At 36.2% G+C, this 25,654-nt stretch overlaps 1 long non-coding RNA gene across 1 annotated transcript; it reads left to right on the top strand.

The window, feature by feature from the left end:
* The first annotated feature begins 20,293 nt into the window (after positions 1-20,293).
* LOC126372844 (uncharacterized) lies at positions 20,294-20,986 on the top strand. Its single transcript, XR_007567234.1, has 2 exons — positions 20,294-20,404; positions 20,513-20,986. It is a non-coding gene; the product is annotated as an uncharacterized LOC126372844 (long non-coding RNA).
* The last annotated feature ends 4,668 nt before the right edge of the window (positions 20,987-25,654 follow it).

Here is a 25,654-nt window from a genome sequence, read left to right on the forward strand (position 1 = left end):
CGGTCAAGTAGTTAATGCCATATGCGTCAAATCTACAATAACTCACATTTTTTTTTTTTAAAAGAACGTCTAGGGCTCTGTGCTGAGGATTTTCCTGCAGCTTCTTTTCCCCGGCTATACAAGTTGTGAGAAGCTGCAGTAGTTTTAGGCGGATGAGACGTTCGTTATGTAAAAAAACCTACTGAATAAAGATATTTTTGAATTTGAATTTTGAATTTGCGTCGTGAACTTATGTTATGTTATATACAAAAGACAAACACCTACTTAATTTACGACTTCCGAACGGAATGAGATAATTGTCAATGGTACTCGCAAACAAAGCAAGGTTCTACAATAGCTGGAATCAAACAGGTTGTAATTACTACAATTAGTAGGAGCCCACTAACATGGGACATCCGAGACTGAGCCATGGGTGAGTTGGGAGAAACTGACCAGTTCTCTTTATGAATGAATGAATGAATGAAATATTTTATTTTCAGATATTTATCCATATTTTGTCCATATTCTTTATACTCGACTACGACAAAGCAAAAAGAGAAGCAATGTAGGTAGCAACATAATTCTATTCATAATGTAATCCAAATATCCAGCGACAATTTTTGTATGCTATACAAGTACAAGGAATCATCTTTATTAAAATAACCTTACATATTTCATAATCGACATAAAAACTGGTTATTTCGATTTATATACATATATATATCCGCTTGTATTATGTACTTTATATAATAATTATTATAAATGATATTAATAGCAAAGAAAATTGAACAATGCAAGGTGAAGCGTGATTGGTCGCGGCCCTTTTAACCACGATCATACTTTAATGTGAAGATGATAGGTAAATTATGTACCTAATAGTAACTAAGATTATAAACAATTAGTAACATATATATCAAGCACGTTATAATATATAATAAACATATTATGTTTTTAGAGAGCCTGTTATCTCAAATTTTGTACCGAGTACGACCTATCAGCGCTCCCCATTTGTCCGGCCAAACAGTTAAAACCAACTGCGACAAATATACGATATGCAATGACGTACTTTCCAGGCTGCGTTCTCCAAAAGTAATATACTTCGCTGTCTTGTATTTTGTCTAATGAGACAAAACTATGTACAAAATTATGTACCCGAGTCATTACTCGGGTAATTTCAAAAAAGGTTAAAAGAAGCTATATCTTTACAGCGCCATCTATAATGTTTTTGAGGAGCGTGTGTGATTCAATGGGATAGATTCAACAACATAAAACATACATAACATAAACTGCCTATATACGTCCCACTGCTGGGCACAGGCCTCCCCTCAATCAACCGGAGGGGGTAAGGAGCATACTCCACCACGCTGCTCCAATGCCGGTTGGCGGAGGTGTTTTTACGGCTAATAGCCGGGACCAACGGCTTAACGTGCCCTCCAAAGCACGGAATCATCTTACTTTTTCGGACAATCAGGTGATTCAAGCCTGAAAAGTCCTTACCAAACAAAGGACAGTCTCACAAAGTGATTTCGACAATGTCCCCATCGGGAATCGAACCCGGACCTCCAGATCGTGAGCCTAACGCTCTAACCACTAGACCACAGAGGCTGTTCGCATTTGAAATTCCCGCCCTTTCCCTTTGCCATTTGACAAGGAAAAACGGAACGACCGCCATTTTTAAAAAGAAACCACTTCTTCCGATTGCCGCGCGGACGACGCAAGTACCTCGCATCAAATATTAAAGGAAACCTCAAAAGCCTAAATAAAACCTACATGGAATTCATTCCCGACGATTGTGAGTATTTGTGAAGTAAAGACAATATTGGATTTAACATTGGCGAAACAAACTGTAAGTTTTTTTCCTAATTCTTCCACTGTCGCAACCTCCCTCCATTGTATTTCATACAACATCTTACTCAGAAAAGTTATCCACAAATATTGGGATTAGAGGTGGAGTACCAACCTCATCAACCCTGGTGTCAGGGTTACTATTGAGCCGCCAAAGGCTAACATGACTCATATAACGACTACGTACTAACATCAGTAAGTAGTAACCGGGACCAACGGCATAACGTGCCTTCCGAAGCACGGATCGTCCAAAACAAAAAGAAACAAAAAAAAGTAAGACAAATATTAATAAAAACAATATTATAAAGTTTTGTAACGTTATACAAAAATAGACATTTAAATGGTCGGACATTAGTCCTGCCGTGACTGTAACCAATTACAGAACCACACTAGAATGGTTTAAACAATCATCAAATTGGTCCCAACGCCTACGGACACTAATAAAATTAAATCAACTCCCTTTTTTATCAATTAAAAAATTATAACCAATTACCTCACAACAGGTCGCCGAACAATGTTCGAATTTTAAATGTTAATCGATAAGAATCGGTTAATCGATAAGCAACGATTCATTTGTACAACTCAATTATTGTTGTGCAATACGTTAGTGTAATTTGAGTGGGTGTAGAAAAGGTACGCTTTCACTCATCTTACTCGAGATATACGTACCTGTAGTACATAGATAGATACATAACATAAAATAGCATCACGCCTGTATCCTCAAAGGGGTAGGCAGAAGTGTATAGCATATACACCGAATTCTCGCCAGCTATGTTTAGGTCCCATATAATATGGAGCGAGCATATTGCCATTAACCGGGCACAAATCCTAGGAACCACGTGATATCAATTATTACGGCCTCGGTGGTCCAGTGGTTTGAGCGTTGGGGTTCTGGAGGTCCGGAGATTCTGGGTTCAAATACCGGTGGGGACACATCACGAAAATCACTTTCTGATCCCTAGTTTGGGTATAGGATATTACAGGCTGATCACCTGATTGTCCGAAAGAAAGATGATCCGTGCTTCGGAAGGCACGTCAATACTGATGTCAGTTAATAGTCGTTACATGAGCCATATCAGGAGTCTTTGGCGGCTCAATAGTAATCCTGATACCAGGGTTGATGGGATTGGTAATCCACCTCACAATCCACACGATAGAAGAAGAATTATCCAAACATGAATTCAATTTGAATAAGTCTGCACACTACATTCATCTAAAAAAGCAATATTGCTATTTGACATTGGTCTGCATTGCGCATTGACTTTTGTATGCGCGACGACACGCTCGGTTGATCGGGAATTAAAAAATCTGACATGTCATGGGAGCAAACTACAAAGGCTGAAAAAGCTCGCGAGGAGTGGAAATCTGTTATTCGAATACCTACATTCTAACAGGGGATACAATGATTAGAAGAAGAAGATAATCAACCTTGGTACTTGCATCAAATGTTATTTCTATACTATTCTAAAGTCTCAATATTGTTCCAACGTACTATACAATGACAAGTTTCGTGCCCATATCAAATAGTTATAAGTACTTAGATAATTTACTATCAAATCCCTTAGTGATGAGACCAAACCCTTAGTCGGCTAAACAAAAGCTCATCTAAAATCCCCAGTAGGTATGCGCGAGCGCACATCGGGACTTCTTTAATTAGTACGTAGCCGGCGATAGCATCGCCGTCACCACTCTGTTCCTTATTTAACTAGTCTTGCGAGGTGCATCTTTGTAATATACAGTATGTTTCTACCGGTAAGCTCGGTGAGGTGTGGGTACTAAGTTCATCTTGCAGTGGATGTACCTCTGACTACCCCATTTGGGATGTAGTCGTGTGCTTACGTTGTATTATGTTTCGCCGTACTGGCATACACCGGACACTTCATACAAACAACCTCGTTTTACACAGACACTACACATTGACGTTATCGTATACGCGCATCTGTGTGTGTGACATCTGACGCCATACGATTCAAGTCTAAACTATGTTCGAGGGGCGAGGTAAACCTAGCTCAGACGCTGGTGGGGAGCGGAGATTTGTCATTCTATACGTAGTATTATTACTTTTTCTATGGTACTGGATGCGCGCCCATTTTCGCGGCCAAGTATTTAATGTCATTTGAGTCAAATTCATAATAAGTCACATCAAAAAAGCATAACATCTACATGTTTAATATATTATTGAGATAGGTTTAGAAGTGGGTATATGAAATAGGGTAAGGTTGGTTATGTTTGAGCTTTACCAGAGTTCTTTAGACAAAGATACAAATATGTTTTCAATACTCAATTATTTATTGCATTCCATGTACTAAAATGGGGTGTTACATAGGCATAGGAACTAAAACATGGACCCTGTAGGGCACAGCAACGTTTACAGTTTACGTTGTTTGTGATTTTTATTGGCGATTCCTTTTTTTGACGTTATTTGTTATTCTCACTGTGTGTGTGTGACTTTTATTCTTATTCTTTCACGCTGCGGGCTGTCCGGTTGTGGAACTCTCTGCCTGAGTCTGTCAGGAGGGCTCCTTCTCTGGACTGTTTCAGGGCGAGAGTGAAGGCGCTTTTCCTGCAGGCATAACTTGGAAGTGGTTTTCTTTTTCTCCTTATATGTATTATATTGTATAGGCTATTTGTATGTATGTTTATGTATGCGTGTATATATGTGTGTATGTTTATATATATATATATATATATTGTATTTTTTATATTATTTCTTTAGATAAGTATATATTATTTATTATTCATTTTTTTTTTGTTATGTATCATTATATGTTTATTGCACCAGCCCGTGCTCCAATGAATAATCTTCTTTCACCCTAAGGTTGCCTGGCAGAAATTGCTGTTTAGCAATAAGGCCGCCCATTGTGCTTATGTTTTATTCGTATGTTTATGTCCTTTGTATATGTTGTTGTGCAATAAAGTATTATTGATATTGATTGATTGGTTCTCATATCCCCATTTAAACGCGGTAAGAACCCGTTATTATGTGTTTTAATTATTTATTATAAGTTTAAATCAAATGGCATTAACTAGTTGGCCGGAGAATTGGCGATTCCAGAGGCAACGATAACACTCGGAAACTAGTATTTTGTCTGTTGCGCGTGCGTAAGTTTGTATAATTTCGAGAAACATCGATGGTCTAATCAAAGAGCAGGTTCAATGATGGCAACTATACAGCATGACTAGCGATGGGTCGTTCCCGGGAATGTGCCCAAATGGGAATGTTTCCGTTGTAAAAACTCTTTAATAATAAGGACATTGGTTGCTTTTTTTTTTCAAATTGTTCGTTCTTGTACCGTCATGCGTAAATATCATGTACCCACATTAGAACTCTGTCGCATTAAGATATTTGATATTTAGTGAGAATTACAGTTCAATTTGTCAAAAAAGTAATGTAACATAGTACTAAAATGTATAAATATTAATGCTTGTTTTATTTGCTTAAGGATTAGGTAATAAAGCCCTTTTTACCTAAGTTTTGCGACTTTTTACTGTGGGGAACGGCGCATGACTGCTCATGGCCGTATACCATCGTAATTAAAAAAAAATCTCTTTAGAAAATGTGGTGGTTAGTTTCCAAGCAACCTGTATTCCGGCCGTATGGGGACATAGTGCGACGATAGTGATCGAGCGCGGGCGCCGGCTCCTAATGCCCGTTTTAAATGTAAACTAATTAACACGATTATTTACACTGACATTTCGGGATTCCTCCGCCGCCATTACAAATAACACCATCTTTTTACTATTAACTTACACGACTCGAATTAACATATCAACTTATACCTATTATTTGTGAGTTGGAATTCATGACTGGAGTGATCCAAACGTGAAAAAGCAGAGATTAGATTAGATTGACTTATTGTAGATTTGCCGCAAATAGCATTAACTACTTGGAGTGCTGAGGGCTGTCACCCGCTACAAAATTTAAGATAATAGGCCTGAGGGTGCCCAGTTGGGCGCGAACCTCGGCTCAGGGCGTCTGAGAGTATTATATTCGTCAACCACGCCTGCGCGGTCGGTAGCAGGGTTCTAAGGTGTTTGTTGTCGCGAGCTGATTGTCCGCCTCCACGGCAAGCGTAATCGGATTTCAGAATCGTATATTCCATCCTTCGATCGCCGATACTCTTCAGTACCATGGTGCTGGGCAGAATCGAAAAAACGTTTTAAAAACTAGCCATTATCGTCATCATCATCATCATCAGCCGTACGACGCCCACTGCTGGGCATAGGCCTCCCCCAAGGATCTCCACGACGATCGGTCCTGCGCTGCCCGCATCCAGCGGCTTCCCGCGACCTTCACCAGATCGTAGGTCCACCTTGTAGCGGGCCTACCCACTGAGCGTCGTCCGACACGTGGTCGCCACTCCAGAACCCTTCCGCCTCAGCGGCCATCGGTTCCCCTCGCTATGTGTCCTGCCCACTGCCACTTCAGCTTTGCAATTCTCCGAGCTATGTCGGCCATTATCGTAAAACGACAAATCTATATAAGATCTGTGACACTGTTACTGTAGTAAAACAGCCATAAATCTGCCTGCAATGTCATAATCAACGAATAGTTTTCTAAAGTGATTTCGTCAATGTCCCCATCGGGAACCGAACCCTGACCTCCACATCGTAAGCCCAACGCTTCATCCACTACACCACGAAGACTGTTAAATCTGCCTAATAAAAAGCAATCACCGTCTTTAACCACACTCGTAAATAATAGCCGAAACGAACGCACCCAAAGCGCGCAACTTATAAAACAACATTAATGTATGTTAATCAGACTATTTGTACCCGTTGACTCTAATTGGTTGATAAAACGAACGGGCCTTTTACCACCGAACACTCATTCGTATTTCGAACAAACCATATCATATTCCGTCTCTTTCTTATGATAATAAAGTAACTAACGCCTACGACTTTGGTCGCGGAGATATTTGCAATAACTTATTAACCTATACTTACTTGTACATACACAACAAATTATCTTACAATCAGATGAGGTACCCTTCATACAACTGCACACGTTCTGTTGGTGGCGCGACCACGGTGACCTAGCGAGATCATCATCTCCCTAGCATTATCCCGATTTTCACAGGGTCCGCTTACCTACCCTGAAGATTTGACAGGTCCGGTTTTTTACAGAAGCGACTGCCTGTCTGCCCTTCCAATCCGCGAAGGGAAAACCAGCCCGATATAGGTTAGGTCACATACCTCCCAAAAATGCATTTCTCGGGAATGTGGGTTTGATTTCCTTTACCGCTGAGCACGTGATAATCATTTAAGATCCAAACATGAATTAGAAAACAAATTCGGCAATAATTGGTTTAGGCCTGTGCTGGATTCGAACCTGCGACCTCAAAGTGAGTGGCAAGAGTTCTACTACCAATTGCTCCCACGGCCCAGTGACATCATAATAACATAAAATAAGTCATTATTATAAGTATGTTATTGTCAACAAAATGTATGACAAAACAGATTCATAATAATACTATAGTGACTGACTTTGTTCGTCGATAATTTGGAAGAATACGCAAAAGGTTTTCCATTTATTCGTTTATTAAGAAATTATGGAGAATTTAAATAAAACTGACATAATATTCAAATATTTTAAGATTCAAATTTCGAATATTTCGTATAAGTCGTATGTCACAATTCGATAGGAGTGTCACATACACATTAGCGTTGTAAAACCGTCAACCCATTGAGCACTATTGATTTATAGGTTTTAATCTATATTTTATTCATATTTTTATACACATATATTTTTAAACTTTTTTGGATTTTAAATTTTGGTTCGATCGTATTGCAAGCCTTAGGCTGCAAATTGTCTGTGTGAGTTTGTGAATATAAATGAGATTTTACAAAGAAAATTCCAATATAAAAAAAAAATTTAACCGACTAGGAATCGATCCTGGGACCTCTGGTTTTAGTTCTAGTAATTAATTTATGTACGTATTAAGTTAAACGCATTAAAAGTATTAGCCGTAAAACACCTCCACCGCAGTGAAGCAGCGCTGTGGAGTATACTCCATACCCCCTCTGGTTGATTGACGAAAAGCCTTTGCTCAGAAGTGGGACGTATATAGGCTGTTTATGTACTGTGGCCTCACAGACCACTACATTCAATCGACAAAAAGGTATTTTAAAGCACAATTTCTGGCGCTTCTATTTAAAATAAATAATGGGCCAATTAAATTACGAAAGGAATTCGAGTTTCAAAATTCGAACACATAATAATTTTGAAAATAGCTACCAAACTCGTTCGCCAAATAGGTAGCATTTGGCATTTCAAATACTATAATATCTAGTGTGAAACATATTATAAATTATGAAAATTAATATAAACAAAACTTTTTGAAGACATTTATTCGTAGTTTTTATTATTAAGGACCATCTGGTTATATTATTATTAAATAATAAAACAAGAACGTACAATAAAAGTTTATTTAAAAAAAAATCATTTTATGTCACCAATTCATGGACCGTTCATATTATTTTTAAAACAACTATACAATACAATATAAAAACTATTACAGACACACTTAAGAAAAACAACAATTACAAATATATGACATAGGAAGTATTATTGCTAAATAGCAATTTCTTCCAGATAACCTTACCTATGTAATTCTCAAAAAGCAAATTCATCGCCACCTATCCACTAGGCAAAACTTAAGACATCAACTTAAGTCTGATACAAAAGACATCAACGCGTTTAGGCTTGATATTTGTTTTATAATAATATAATTTAAGGTAAGTACTTAAGTAAGGTTTTTTTTTGTTCTTTTTTTCGTGATCTCTGCCAATCCCAACGGCAATATGCGTGAGCTTATATATGTATATATTTTAGACCGTCCAGAGCCCTGTGCAAAGGTTTTTCTCACAGTTCCATGTCCTCGACTATACGGGTTGAGAAGCTGCAGTAGTTTTAGGTGGTTGAGACGCTCGACAAAAAATATATTTTTAATGTAAAAAAATGTCGTTTCAAAGTGTATAAGTGTAATATAAAACGAAACATTTTTTTTTCTTTTTTTGAAAAAAGATAATTTTGACTTTAAGTGCTAAAACCTAACTTTATAATATTTGTATAAAATAATATTTGCTAAATGTAATAGAAATCTTTTTTATAGAAACCTAGATATTTTTGACAATAAATACCAGGTATTATGACTATCACGATAGCTATAATAGTCGTATTAAATACTATTTATTTGCCAATATAACGACTGACATCAACGGCCATCTAAAATCATAATGTAATATTAGGATTATGGTAATAAAATCGATAATCCACACCACTCATTTACTACATCTAAATCAAATGATTCCGCGATAAAAATATAAATATGAAAATATTTTGAAAAAGGAACATTTAGACTTAGATAACAAGATCACTGTTACTGTTGCATAACAATGATTTTTTGACCCCAACTTTAAAACTAAGTACTTGGCCGATTTTGATGAAATCGGCACTATTTGCTAAGTTGCATGTTACTTAATCCAATTTTCAGAAATATCTCAATACGATTTGTAGTTTCTGAATAATACACACAAATATACACCTGCGAAATTTAACACACGTACTTAGACTAACTTAAATACGTTATAAGTATTACATAGATACGGGTAAAATCTCGATAAACATAAACTCACACCTTTTTCCCATCGGGGTTACCAGTGTTGGCAATTTAAAAAAGAAAAGGAACGTCACGTCTCTTTTTTAAGAAAAATAATGTTTTGGCGGGATTTTGGTCGGAGACAAAAGAAAGAGAGAAAGAACAAAAGACGACGATTTTGGTCGGGCGAAGGATTCGCAAGACTGAAAAACTGATTGCATATTGTATTGGACTTTAAAAATAATACTTATATTAATTAGTGGTAATAATTGGACTACGATGTAAGAGTATGATTTACTGTTGTACTAACTAATTAAAACTCGATGTGATACTAATATTTACGTTTAATTGTAGAAGTTGATAACACCAGAGACTATGGAATTCCATTTGCCTCGATCCGGACACAGTTTTCTTGCTTCCTTCACATTCATCAATTAAAAAAACTTGATAACATCCTTTTTGAAGTCGCTTAAAATGAAATAATTTCTCAATGGAGCAAAATAAACCTACCTTATAGTGTGTCTTGACAGTTTTGACACTTTCCTAGTTTAAACTCTGTGAAACAATCCATAATTTTTAATTATAAATATTTAAAAAAATACTCATAATCAAACCTATTATTTATCTTTCATATTTCACCAAGACAGCTGACATAAAACATAAAAATTTGATTTGTGCTGATAATTTTAGATCCACAAAGATGCCAGTTCCAAAACTAGCCCTATCTCTTTCTTGTACTTATCGTAGGTAAAGGACGGTACTACTTTTGAAACGGTTAAACTAAAATTAAGTTTTTTTTACCAGAATCAGCATTAATGTCGGCATACTTCACTCGTCGTATCGGGAAGATCGTTTTGATTTCGCTAGCTTCGACAGCTATTCTCGTATATTACCGAAGATCTATCAACATGTAGATTTGGCAGGGTTTTCTTTGATATCAGTAGAGTAGACAGACTTTTGCACCCAACTCCTCCCCTTAGGCCTGTTGTCTTAAATATTGTACCGAGTGAAAACCCTCACCACTTCCCAATTCTCCGGGCGGCAAATCTACAATAAGTCACTGTCAAGTTTTTTAAAGAACGTCTAAGGCCCTGAGGCTTTCCTTGCAGCTTCTTTTCCCCGGCTATACAGGTTGTGAGAAGCTGCAGTAGTTTTAAACGGAGGAGATGTTCGTTACATAAAAAATAACAAATTAAAGTGTAACTATGTTACCTACTGAAAAACTAACGGCCGTGGTAACGGCCTCCGTGGTCTAGTGGTTGAACGCTGGGCTCACGATCCGGAGGCCCCGGGTTCGAATCCCGGTGGGCACATGTCACAAAAATCACTTTATGATCCCTAGTTTGGTTATGACCCGTGCTTCAGAAGGCACGTTAAGCCGTTGTTCGCGGTTACTACTTACTGATGTAAGTATGTTATCGTTATATGTACATGAGCCATGTCAGGAGCCTTTGGCGGCTCAATAATAACCCTGACACCAACCCTGGTGGGATGATGAGGTTGGTAGTCCACCTCATAACCCACACGATAAGAAGCTAAAAATCTGAAAGTAGAAAACAACGCATTCCTACTACTTATATAATTTTTCAGATACTTTAGCCACCTCTGTACATTCAGATCTCGTCTAGAAACATCTCCCCCCCCTCATTAACTAGTCAACGCGACGAACACGCGACCAAATTGACCATATACATACTAAACACACATTAAATGCCATCAAATATACGATACAATCCATAGCCCCAGGAGGTCACTAATTACTGAATTAATTATATATTTATTTATATGCAAATACATCATAGTAACGGAATGCATTATTGAACTTGGAATCGTAAGAATTAGTTGAGGTAATTGGTCTATAAAATTATTTGTAGAGTAAATAGTAGGTAGTAACCGTAAGTACGTAGTCGTTATATGTGTCATGTCAGGGGCCTGTGGCGGCTTAATAGTCGGCTCAGTAATAACCCTGACACCAGGGTTGATGAGGTTGGTAATTCACCTCACAACCCACACGATAGAAGAAGAGAGTAAATAGTGCCTAAAGTGTTTGTTGTCGCGAGCTGATTAGCCGCCTCTGTGGCTAGACTAATTGGGTCGTCGGGATCGTATATTACGTCCTTCGTCATGACCGAATGTGGCAACCCTAAGTAATAATAATAAAATTCTTTAAACAAACAAGGTACAATTTAAACTGTTAACAGCGAGCCCTGCGCTAGGGACCACCCTGTATCGCAGTGGCTCAATAAGATACAATTTTCGCTTAAAATTAATAAAAATCAAGTCCGGTGGAAACTTAGCTTACTAGTAAAATAACATAAACAGCCTATATACGTCCCACTGCTGGACACAGGCCTCCCCTCAATCTACCGGAGGGGATATGGAGCATATTCCACCACGCAGCTTCAATGCGGGTTGGTGGAGGTGTTTTTACGTCTAATAGCCGGGACCAACGGCTTAACGTGCCCTCCGAAGCACGGAATCATCTTACTTTTTCGGACAATCAGGTGATTCAAGCTTGAAAAGTTCTTACTAAATAAAGGACAGTCTCACAAAGTGATTTCGACAATGTCCTCACCGGGAATCGAACCCGGACCTCCAGATCGTGAGCCTAACGCTCTAACCACTGACCACAGAGGCTGTGTGTGTGACTAGTAAAATAATACAATTAAAAATTATATTAAGAAAATTAGAACGTTACTTTTAGAATCCAAAAGATTGTTCTAAATCTTAAAAGGTATTGAAATCCAAATAAAAAGGACATAACAATATAAGTATTAGTTATGTAGTAAGTAATATGTACCCCCTCCGGTTGATTGAGGGGAGGCCTGTGCCCAGCAGTGGGACGTATATAGGCAGTTTATGTTAAGTAATATGTGTATGTATGTATAAAGGGGATATTGTGCGTGTGTGTGTCATATAAGTTTAAGTTTAAGACATAATTATTGTTTAAAATTGGTAGCGACATTCTATCCCTGATATTGAATACCGAGTGATTCGTAAAATGTTTATGTTCACGTTGTAACGACCCCCCCTTTACATATATTACTTAAAAACCCCACACACTCAACTCCAATGACTAAACGACCAGGATTCGACCCTGGGTTATAGTCAACTAAGTGAATAAATTGGCCATTATTATTGTTGTGATCGTCTAGTATAAAGGTAGGACCTTATGTTGTGTTTTGTAGTAACTCAAATTCTTTTATATGAAGGTAGCTGAGTCAGATATGAATGCATGTTATTGAGGGCATGTAAATAAAGAATAATACTAACTTAATATACTACATATATACTTAATAACAATACAAATAGGTTATAATTATGTCGCTATGGTATATGAGAAAGTCAAGTAAATATCTAAGTAATAGGCAATGGGATGTGAGATATTATAAGTATTTATAATTTAAAAACAGTCAAGTTAACGCCAAGCAAACCTAAACTTAATTACACGGATTAAAGCTTACAATTAAACAAGAGAGACTTATAAGGTTGTAAGAAATAAGTTAGTTACTTAAAATATGTTTTGGGATTAGGTTTTATTATTGTAAAAGATCTAGGAATACAGGAAAAGGATTAGAATCCCATACCAACAATGTAATGATATAGGGTGCCGTTCCGAGCCCCGACCACGCTCACCGGCGAATGAGGCCCTACCCTGATTTAGGCCCCTCTCCGAAAGAACAAATAGGTTTTTTTATGAGATGATAAGCACATAAATGTGACATATCAGGAGCATTAGGTAAATAATTGGTAGGTAAAGGGAAGAGTTTCCCAACACCAATTTCACATATGTAATAAAATTATTTAGTTAGACAGATTTACATCCAATCTAACAACACAACTCATTGTGATGCATAGTTAGCACCATAGCCATGGCGCAAAAAGGTAAGTATGTGAGCGACTTAGCAACCGGAAGCCAATATGCAGCTACTCATCACTGTCCTCCCCCCAATACACCACAGTGCAAGAGGATCAACAGAAGCAGTGACTACCGAACTGGATTGACCCCAAATATACTAAGCAAAAGGTCCCTAACAAAACGAATGAGCGACTTAGCAACCGGAAGCCAATATGCAGCTACTCATCACTGTCCTCCCCCCAATACACCACAGTGCAAGAGGATCAACAGAATCAGAGACTACCGAACTGGATTGACCCCGAGTATACTAAGCAAAAATGTCCCTAACGGCCCTACTATGGCTTCAGCGGCATTGCAATAACACCAGCCATAGGAATAAGTATGAGTGTGAGATGGATGGTCATGAATATGACACCAACCATGAATCACAAGAATATATGCAGTCAAACTGGATGTAATTGTTATGCATAAATGCATTATTGCAATAATATTGCATGTTAGTAAGCAAACAAGTAGCATAGTGAAATCAGGCCAGGTAAACCCCTGGACAAGGTATAGGTAATAATGTTAGGTATGTCACAAACAAGCAGCAGTGACATTAAGGTATAAACAGGTAGATGAATAGTAAAATAACACAAATAAATTGTGTTGAATTGGTTTGTATATCAGTGTAATCAAGCCAGGCAAGCCCGGACAATACAAGTAAGTAAGTATATAAGAAGTCATGTTAAGTCACATAGGTGAAATAACAACACAGATTCAGAGTATATAAGTTTATTCAAAAGCCATTACCAATACCATTACCTTCATCTCATGGTATCCAGACTTTTATAATTCAATTCAAATTAGTAATTAATTGTATTATTTACATGGCTTAATAAGCCACAATAAGCTGATAGGTCCAGAGTGGGTCATAATAAATTTACATTATAACACAAGAGGACTAAGTTGACCCATACCATACAATACTGATTATATGGCATCGGCTAGAGTCTTCATACTCGAAAGCATCGCCACGCACAACCGCTCATCAGGAGGAGGCAATCCAACCTGACTATCCAAGTCGCAGCGCTGGCTCGATACTGATTATCTAGCTTCATCTCATATTGGCGGATGGTCATCCTGTCCCAATATCAGAAAGAAGGTCATGGATAATAATATCTCACCGCCCCACTCCTGTAGATAGCTGTATCTCCCAAAGCACCACTATAGAACAATCCAGAACCATGTTACAGTGGTAACAACAACTGTTCCTACAATTATTCTACATTGACACAGTGAGGTAGCAGGCCGTAAACCATAAAGGTTCACCCTGTGTAACTTCAGATTGGTTTTCGAATAGAATCCTCGGGGGAATTCTAACTACAATAAAACACAGCAAGATTACAATCCAACCTGGACCAACAGTCTAGGTTCACAATATAAGGTAAAAATCTAAATCCATGAGGTTACCTCTAAAACAAGGATACCTCATTCTGCATACTGATCTCCCCATCTCCAGGCAATAATTATATTACCTCGAAATGTGAATCGCAACACACAGAACTACAAGAAGAACATTTTTGTTCAGTCTATGCGTCAATATGTACAATTTTCATTGTAAACATTGACACACAGCCCAAACATAACCAATAAGATAATAAAATCCAGTCAGAATATATCGCAAGCAGTCATTCCCTACGCGTCAGTAAAATGTCAGTCAAAAGTTAAATAGATAAACATACATAAACTAAATACATAAAATAACATAAATAATAACAAAACACAAACAAAGGTAAACAATCACAAGCAACACATGATCCCTACGTTCGCAAGCTTCCCTACACACTTTTGACACATCCTACTCCTATCGGGCCCTATCTTTAGCGTAAAATTGTACCTGTCGTCTGAGATCTGATGATCTCAGACCTGTTTCCAACGATGCCTGAAAGAAAAGGTAATTAGTACACCACACTTCCTATTTTAAACCTAACAAGGTCCCTACAGCGCACTCCGCGGACTTTTGTCGGACAAAACCCTAAATATTTCACGTAATCTACGCACGGAAACTAATTCTAATCCCTATTCTAGCGCGGTAGACGACCAGCTACACCACGGAAGGTTCGAATAGCTGATTAAAGAGCAAATTTACATATTTTGACAAAATAATAATCGCGCACTGTAATCCTGAGCTACGGAGCTCTCAAAAGTCGCGACAGCTGGTAATCCAGCAGAACGGATCCCTACCGACTTACAGAAACTCTAGTCCGACTTGAATTTTCTAAAACCGGCAGCACCTCCAGCTGCTAATGTCACGAACGAAGTTCCTATCAGACCGACAGCACCTCCTGCTGTTCTTGCCACGAACGAAGTTCCCCAAAAAATCGTGCAAAACCCCTTTTATACCCGTTATGCTCCCTCTCATCTATCAGGCAATCGCGATATTGCTACCACTAGCGCCTCAAAAACATCCAAATGACATTTACCCGACATTGACAATCGAGGTATTTATTGAAAATCTCATACTTCCTATTGACATAAAAATATTCATTTAATTTTATTTTTATTCTTAAGTAGACTATAATACTAATGATGTTATTTATTTAATCAAATTCTATTTAATTTATCAAATCAGAACTGCAGAATTTTAGATAAAAAATATATCCAATTTTGTAGAATTTCTAAAAAGCCAAACACTCGCTCGACCATTTGCCTGACGTTTCTCGCACACATCTGTAATTTACATAATCTACACAAACCAAGCTCCTCAACCTTATTGGCTGTTTCTCTGTGTACGCGAAAGTGGCGTGACTTCTAGATTGTTCTATTTTAGGGTCTAAAACGCGTACAATACAACACCTTGTCAACAATCCAAAAACGGTTCCGTTTTTGGAGACAAAAACCATGAAAATACCTAAATTCCTCTATATCTCTTAAACTGTGACAATTAGGTAGCTGAAACTTTCAAAAACAATGCATCTCCATTGCCATCACAACTACAAATTCAAAGAAACACAATAAATCAAACATTTAAAAAGATCCCCCACTCTACAAACCCGATCCTCCAATGCATGTTTTGGCTTGTCATTAACAACGACAACATACTAGCAATATAAAATTCACGATCAACTCACGTTCATGTTTATGTTAACTAAATGTTCTTTCAATTGTAGGCACGGAACCCCTCCAAATAATGCGATTCACACTTGGCATTATTTTAGTTTTACTTTTTTTCCATGATTTTTTTCAATTTTCGCGAATTACAGTTCTAAAAAATTAGAATAATATTTTAAACGATAGGTACGAACTTCGTTTGCTTTATAAATCAATTTCAACAAGAAATACTACGTAATATAGCTATTATTTTCAATTTTTGTAAAATATACCAGCTCAAAACCCTTCGTTCATATATTTTTACATCGACACCCTATAGGTGCTTGCTACTCCCGCGAAAATTCAAACTATCCTAATGTCTATTTTTGTATTTTAAATAATTTTATTCCATAAATTCATACATATTCTTTCAAAATTACATCCCTATCTCGACTCCTAATTAACAAACTTTAAAATTTCGTATACCTTTTTATAATCTATGTATTCCTGTGACGTAAACTGAACATATCCTTCATTCGTTCTCACAGTTAAACAAAACACTTGAATCAAGTAGTGTGGTTTGTATTGTTTGAACAATTAGTGTACCTTTTGTGTTAAATATAATTATGAAACCTTTCAGATCGTGTTTAATACGACTACAGAATAGTGGGAAACATAATGGAAAGAAGACAAAATAAGATGCAACGTACGGTATTTAGCTACAATAATTAGTAAGATTGAAGACTTCTTGACGATGTTTATAATGTATCCTATAAAATATTCACTCGCCAGGTAAGAAATTAATAAATACCTTTTGTATTCGTTAAGTATTTTATACAAAAAATCGTAATGCAAAATGTCACTGTTTCAACCATTTGTTCCAATTTTTCTTATGATAATTTCAACTATTAAACAGCAATCAACCTAAATTTTATTACTTAACTCCATGTGTAGGGAAATAGTTCTTGTCAGGACTACAAGAATTATCTGACTCAGTTTAGAATTTAATGAGATATTAACAGATGAAATTTTCAAATATTCCTTAAATTCCTACATATGCTCAGTCACTAACAACATTGTTTTATTGATGAGTAATATAATAATTAGTAAATTACATACCTACCAGTCATGAAATCAACCAATAGTTTCTCGATTGATACATAAAATAAAAAGTTATTAGCAAAACGGTTTCGCTTAAAACTGGCTTTCATGATGAAATTTGATCTCCCTTCATATTGTTTTGAAAATAAGAATGAATCCTACTCCTATTGTATTTACATGTTTTTATTAGTTTATTAGAGTCCTGTAAGTCATAAATAATACCTGTAGTAACAATAAGTAAATGCAAGTCATCGTCTTAGTAGGTACTAGACAGTGATTATGCTCTTACATAAAATTTACCCCTAATTTCAGTTATTAATTACTTTCAGAATCGTCCAAAGAACCAGGAGGGACAGATACTTACTCCAAAGCTGGTATCTGTTGCAGATATTCAAGAAAATTATAGGAAAACAAATGTGAATGACGGACAGATTTATCAAGATGAAAGATTTAAGCCTACAAGCACACTACTGTTTTTCACATCAAAGGTACTTTGTTAATTATGCGCATCAATATTAAATAAAGCAGTTTTGGAGAAAAATAGTATGTTTCATTAATAATACCCTGGTTGATTATTTTTATTGATATCGTACAGCTCCATCTATTGGCAAGCTATGGTACTACAATGACTTCTAGATAACAAGCTGCCTAGAAATGAATATCTGCTTTTCACAAATGGCAGTCCTTTTCCCACCCCATCTATGTACGAGTAGATGTACTTAACCAAATCTATTCCCTAAAAGATGGCGTTAAATTTATAAAATAAATAAAAATAGTTGGCTTATAGAAAACACTAGATTCAAATTAAGAAATAAATAGTTTCATAATGGTATACTCACTAGAAAATCATTATCACTCTCATAAAGGTTTGTAGGTACATACATACACAAACCCACGCCTACCCCCCAACAGGGCAAGCTGAGACCACTGAATTTCATTTGTTTGTAGGTATATGAAATTATGAAGCTTAAAGTTGAAACAAAGCCTACATGTTTCTCAAAGTTCTAATTATGTTTTTCCTGTCTAAAGTCATAATAAATAAAAGACGAAAATAATAATAAATGTCGAAAGAAAAAAAAAAATATTTCACCCCATAGCCAATCCTTTTAGTTAAGTGTTAAGTACTAACTTTTAGACAAATATTTGTACACATTATTGATGTACATTAAAGTTTATTGAAAATAAACTAGATGACTCCTTCCGCGACGATTATTGTGGTGCGTTCTGTTACAATCGCCCCCTAAATTATTACGTAGTTTATCGTAGTGATAATTTATAAAAAATAAAAAGAAACACCACAATAAGCTAGCTTTAGAGAAATAAATAAAGCAAACTTTTATATTACTATAATAATACTTCCGAAAGAAGACCTTATTAAATGTTATAAATGACAATTTATCTAATTCCCCCCCTCCTGGAATGACCACTCTACTAAAAATCAAGAGTAAAATACCTAAATACTAAAATAATAGCAATATTTGAAAATAAAATAAAATATTTTATTCGAAAAATACTGTAACCATAATAATATACAAGTACACTCATATAAGTATACAGATATAGGTACTAAAATGGTTCCTAATTACTTCCCTAAATATATATGATATAAAATTAAATTAAATAATATTATATATTTCTGCCTACTCCTTTGGGAACACGAGCGTGATGTCAAAATATTTATATAAAAAAAAAACCCATTAAATTATACATTAATAATTTTATTTAATAACCATTAATTAATAATATACTAATTAAAATAAATTTAATAGATATATATCTCTTATAACAATTACCAAAAAAAAACATAAAAAATAATAATAACGAAACAAAATAAACAAATAATAACTCAATTATTGAGTAGTAAACAAAACAAAAGTAAACTATTTCAAATTATTTAAATTAAACCTATCAATTTCAATTTAATCTAAATATAGAGATAATGATTTCAAAACAACTAGCGCCATCTATGAGAGAACATTGGAACTAATGGAAGTAGGTCAAGTCAATAACCTAACCTATAATCCGGTCAACGACCTCTTATCCTTGACCTCTAACAATGACCTTGACCAATAAAACCGATCAATGACCCGTATCAATGACCCCGTACCAATGACCTCGACCAATATCTCCTTATCAATGACCCCGTGTCAATAACCTTGACTATTGACCCTTCCGGTTATTGACCCTTCCGATTATTGACCTGATTAAATAACCTTGATCAACACTAACCCTAGCTAAATTACCTACCGTGGTCAAAAGTAACCTTATTAAATTACTCTTATCACAACCGCGGTCAACAACACTTTTACACTAATAAACTAAACATACAAAAACAAGCAAATAAAAACATTTAAAAACCCTATCCAACCCCAATCTTACCTAATATAAAAATACGATAAAAAAAACAAAATAATTGAATAATGCATATCAACGCACTCTAACGGCGAACAACGGAACTAATAATTTGTCCGTCGATATGAGACTCTATGCGAAGTCTATCTAATAAATGTCAAACTAATACTCCTACTCGTCACTAGATGGCAGGCAAAATAAAGCATCTATAGACGAACCGATTAATATCGATTTTATTTTAGATCGATTGATTTTGTTTATTATTTTTTTATAAAAGTAAGATAAACCTACATCAAAACGTCACAAATTAAATTATATAGCCTTAGATAAATTGTATCTATAAAAATACTAAATAAATACGCTTATTTAATAAAAAAATGTTTGCCTTTGTCAAACTATGAACTTAAAACAAGGCTGTATGTAAGATGATCCTTGTCTACATATTTAGACAAACCAAAAACAAACAAATTTAATGTCAGATTGACAACTGGAGAGATCCATCCGTTGTATTACGATTATTTCGTCGTGATTATTAAATAAATCATTGTAAATAAGAAGATTCTACCTAGTAAAAACATATAAAAGATGACACAAGGTAATTATAAAAGTTTGGTTACTTAAAATACTACGTCATTACGCTAGAAAACCTTCACTTGCATTTTGTTTACAACATGCTTACAATGCTATTTTGTTTTGTTTTCAGTTACGCGCATGTTTTTACATAACCTACAGCTTCGGAATGATAATATAGCCCTGCCTAACTATGCAAGAACGAAACCCTACAATGCTAGCAAGTCAAACTGCCTATCGACCTACAGCCCTAGCCCTAGCCATACCTACACAGAAATTATATAAATAGATACATAGGGCGGGATACCTGCACCATGAGACCTAAGGCAACAGGCGGATAGTGGAAAGGAGAAGGTGTAGGAAGGATTTTCTTACTGCCAATCACACAGACTCATGTGACCGTGGTTAGGCTAAAGGTGTCTTGGCCACAGTAAGAGGATACTGAAAGTGACACAAAGAAAATAATATAAGCATGCACAGTGTGATAAAACAAAAGTGACATGGACATACACAGTGAAATTAAAGTGAAATAATAATAAATAAAACAAGCAGAATATGACAACTGTACTTATTATAATATGAATTAATATTAGAATGTTGATGATAACCAGACTCTTATTTATAATAATTTGATAATTAAACCATAAGATTGAACCGTTTTAACACAAACTTCACCCCTTTATGATATCAGGGTTGGTAGGTTAGTCTCAGACCCTTACTATTCACAAAAATAGAACGCCCCAGCTGGACATTTAAAATACATACATAGCTTTACGCCCCCACATAATTCTCTAAGTACATACATAGCTTTACGCCCCCATATAATTCTTGAGGTACATACATAGTTTTACGCCCCCACATCATTATTGATGTACATACATAACTTTACGACTCCTCATCATTCTTGATGTACATACATAACTTTACACCTTTCCTAGATTACATTAATACATACATAAACACTTCACACATTTATAAGCCCTAGTTTTACATACATACATGTAAATTTTCACGCCCCCACTTTATTTTAACCATACATACACATCTTTATGTCTCCCTTAGGTTACACATACATAAACATTTCACATATTTATAAACCCCTAGTTTTACATACATACATATCAAATTTTCACGCCCCCGCATTAATCTAACCATACATACATGTCTTTATGTTTCCCTTAGATTACATTAACACATACATAAACATTTCACATCTTTATAAACCCCTAGTTATATACACATACATATCAAATTTCACGCCCCCAAGACATCCAATCTTTTCCCAACATTTGAGACCTCATATCCTGGTCACGGCACCAAATTGTAACGACCCCCCCTTTACATATATTACTTAAAAACCCCACACACTCAACTCCAATGACTAAACGACCAGGATTCGACCCTGGGTTATAGTCAACTAAGTGAATAAATTGGCCATTATTATTGTTGTGATCGTCTAGTATAAAGGTAGGACCTTATGTTGTGTTTTGTAGTAACTCAAATTCTTTTATATGAAGGTAGCTGAGTCAGATATGAATGCATGTTATTGAGGGCATGTAAATAAAGAATAATACTAACTTAATATACTACATATATACTTAATAACAATACAAATAGGTTATAATTATGTCGCTATGGTATATGAGAAAGTCAAGTAAATATCTAAGTAATAGGGCAATGGGATGTGAGATATTATAAGTATTTATAATTTAAAAACAGTCAAGTTAACGCCAAGCAAACCTAAACTTAATTACACGGATTAAAGCTTACAATTAAACAAGAGAGACTTATAAGGTTGTAAGAAATAAGTTAGTTACTTAAAATATGTTTTGGGATTAGGTTTTATTATTGTAAAAGATCTAGGAATACAGGAAAAGGATTAGAATCCCATACCAACAATGTAATGATATAGGGTGCCGTTCCGAGCCCCGACCACGCTCACCGGCGAATGAGGCCCTACCCTGATTTAGGCCCCTCTCCGAAAGAACAAATAGGTTTTTTTATGAGATGATAAGCACATAAATGTGACATATCAGGAGCATTAGGTAAATAATTGGTAGGTAAAGGGAAGAGTTTCCCAACACCAATTTCACATATGTAATAAAATTATTTAGTTAGACAGATTTACATCCAATCTAACAACACAACTCATTGTGATGCATAGTTAGCACCATAGCCATGGCGCAAAAAGGTAAGTATGTGAGCGACTTAGCAACCGGAAGCCAATATGCAGCTACTCATCACTGTCCTCCCCCCAATACACCACAGTGCAAGAGGATCAACAGAAGCAGTGACTACCGAACTGGATTGACCCCAAATATACTAAGCAAAAGGTCCCTAACAAAACGAATGAGCGACTTAGCAACCGGAAGCCAATATGCAGCTACTCATCACTGTCCTCCCCCCAATACACCACAGTGCAAGAGGATCAACAGAATCAGAGACTACCGAACTGGATTGACCCCGAGTATACTAAGCAAAAATGTCCCTAACGGCCCTACTATGGCTTCAGCGGCATTGCAATAACACCAGCCATAGGAATAAGTATGAGTGTGAGATGGATGGTCATGAATATGACACCAACCATGAATCACAAGAATATATGCAGTCAAACTGGATGTAATTGTTATGCATAAATGCATTATTGCAATAATATTGCATGTTAGTAAGCAAACAAGTAGCATAGTGAAATCAGGCCAGGTAAACCCCTGGACAAGGTATAGGTAATAATGTTAGGTATGTCACAAACAAGCAGCAGTGACATTAAGGTATAAACAGGTAGATGAATAGTAAAATAACACAAATAAATTGTGTTGAATTGGTTTGTATATCAGTGTAATCAAGCCAGGCAAGCCCGGACAATACAAGTAAGTAAGTATATAAGAAGTCATGTTAAGTCACATAGGTGAAATAACAACACAGATTCAGAGTATATAAGTTTATTCAAAAGCCATTACCAATACCATTACCTTCATCTCATGGTATCCAGACTTTTATAATTCAATTCAAATTAGTAATTAATTGTATTATTTACATGGCTTAATAAGCCACAATAAGCTGATAGGTCCAGAGTGGGTCATAATAAATTTACATTATAACACAAGAGGACTAAGTTGACCCATACCATACAATACTGATTATATGGCATCGGCTAGAGTCTTCATACTCGAAAGCATCGCCACGCACAACCGCTCATCAGGAGGAGGCAATCCAACCTGACTATCCAAGTCGCAGCGCTGGCTCGATACTGATTATCTAGCTTCATCTCATATTGGCGGATGGTCATCCTGTCCCAATATCAGAAAGAAGGTCATGGATAATAATATCTCACCGCCCCACTCCTGTAGATAGCTGTATCTCCCAAAGCACCACTATAGAACAATCCAGAACCATGTTACAGTGGTAACAACAACTGTTCCTACAATTATTCTACATTGACACAGTGAGGTAGCAGGCCGTAAACCATAAAGGTTCACCCTGTGTAACTTCAGATTGGTTTTCGAATAGAATCCTCGGGGGAATTCTAACTACAATAAAACACAGCAAGATTACAATCCAACCTGGACCAACAGTCTAGGTTCACAATATAAGGTAAAAATCTAAATCCATGAGGTTACCTCTAAAACAAGGATACCTCATTCTGCATACTGATCTCCCCATCTCCAGGCAATAATTATATTACCTCGAAATGTGAATCGCAACACACAGAACTACAAGAAGAACATTTTTGTTCAGTCTATGCGTCAATATGTACAATTTTCATTGTAAACATTGACACACAGCCCAAACATAACCAATAAGATAATAAAATCCAGTCAGAATATATCGCAAGCAGTCATTCCCTACGCGTCAGTAAAATGTCAGTCAAAAGTTAAATAGATAAACATACATAAACTAAATACATAAAATAACATAAATAATAACAAAACACAAACAAAGGTAAACAATCACAAGCAACACATGATCCCTACGTTCGCAAGCTTCCCTACACACTTTTGACACATCCTACTCCTATCGGGCCCTATCTTTAGCGTAAAATTGTACCTGTCGTCTGAGATCTGATGATCTCAGACCTGTTTCCAACGATGCCTGAAAGAAAAGGTAATTAGTACACCACACTTCCTATTTTAAACCTAACAAGGTCCCTACAGCGCACTCCGCGGACTTTTGTCGGACAAAACCCTAAATATTTCACGTAATCTACGCACGGAAACTAATTCTAATCCCTATTCTAGCGCGGTAGACGACCAGCTACACCACGGAAGGTTCGAATAGCTGATTAAAGAGCAAATTTACATATTTTGACAAAATAATAATCGCGCACTGTAATCCTGAGCTACGGAGCTCTCAAAAGTCGCGACAGCTGGTAATCCAGCAGAACGGATCCCTACCGACTTACAGAAACTCTAGTCCGACTTGAATTTTCTAAAACCGGCAGCACCTCCAGCTGCTAATGTCACGAACGAAGTTCCTATCAGACCGACAGCACCTCCTGCTGTTCTTGCCACGAACGAAGTTCCCCAAAAAATCGTGCAAAACCCCTTTTATACCCGTTATGCTCCCTCTCATCTATCAGGCAATCGCGATATTGCTACCACTAGCGCCTCAAAAACATCCAAATGACATTTACCCGACATTGACAATCGAGGTATTTATTGAAAATCTCATACTTCCTATTGACATAAAAATATTCATTTAATTTTATTTTTATTCTTAAGTAGACTATAATACTAATGATGTTATTTATTTAATCAAATTCTATTTAATTTATCAAATCAGAACTGCAGAATTTTAGATAAAAAATATATCCAATTTTGTAGAATTTCTAAAAAGCCAAACACTCGCTCGACCATTTGCCTGACGTTTCTCGCACACATCTGTAATTTACATAATCTACACAAACCAAGCTCCTCAACCTTATTGGCTGTTTATCTGTGTACGCGAAAGTGGCGTGACTTCTAGATTGTTCTATTTTAGGGTCTAAAACGCGTACAATACAACACCTTGTCAACAATCCAAAAACGGTTCCGTTTTTGGAGACAAAAACCATGAAAATACCTAAATTCCTCTATATCTCTTAAACTGTGACAATTAGGTAGCTGAAACTTTCAAAAACAATGCATCTCCATTGCCATCACAACTACAAATTCAAAGAAACACAATAAATCAAACATTTAAAAAGATCCCCCACTCTACAAACCCGATCCTCCAATGCATGTTTTGGCTTGTCATTAACAACGACAACATACTAGCAATATAAAATTCACGATCAACT

Source organism: Pectinophora gossypiella, chromosome 14 (genome assembly GCF_024362695.1).
Source record: "Pectinophora gossypiella chromosome 14, ilPecGoss1.1, whole genome shotgun sequence".
Classification (NCBI taxonomy): domain Eukaryota; kingdom Metazoa; phylum Arthropoda; class Insecta; order Lepidoptera; family Gelechiidae; genus Pectinophora; species Pectinophora gossypiella.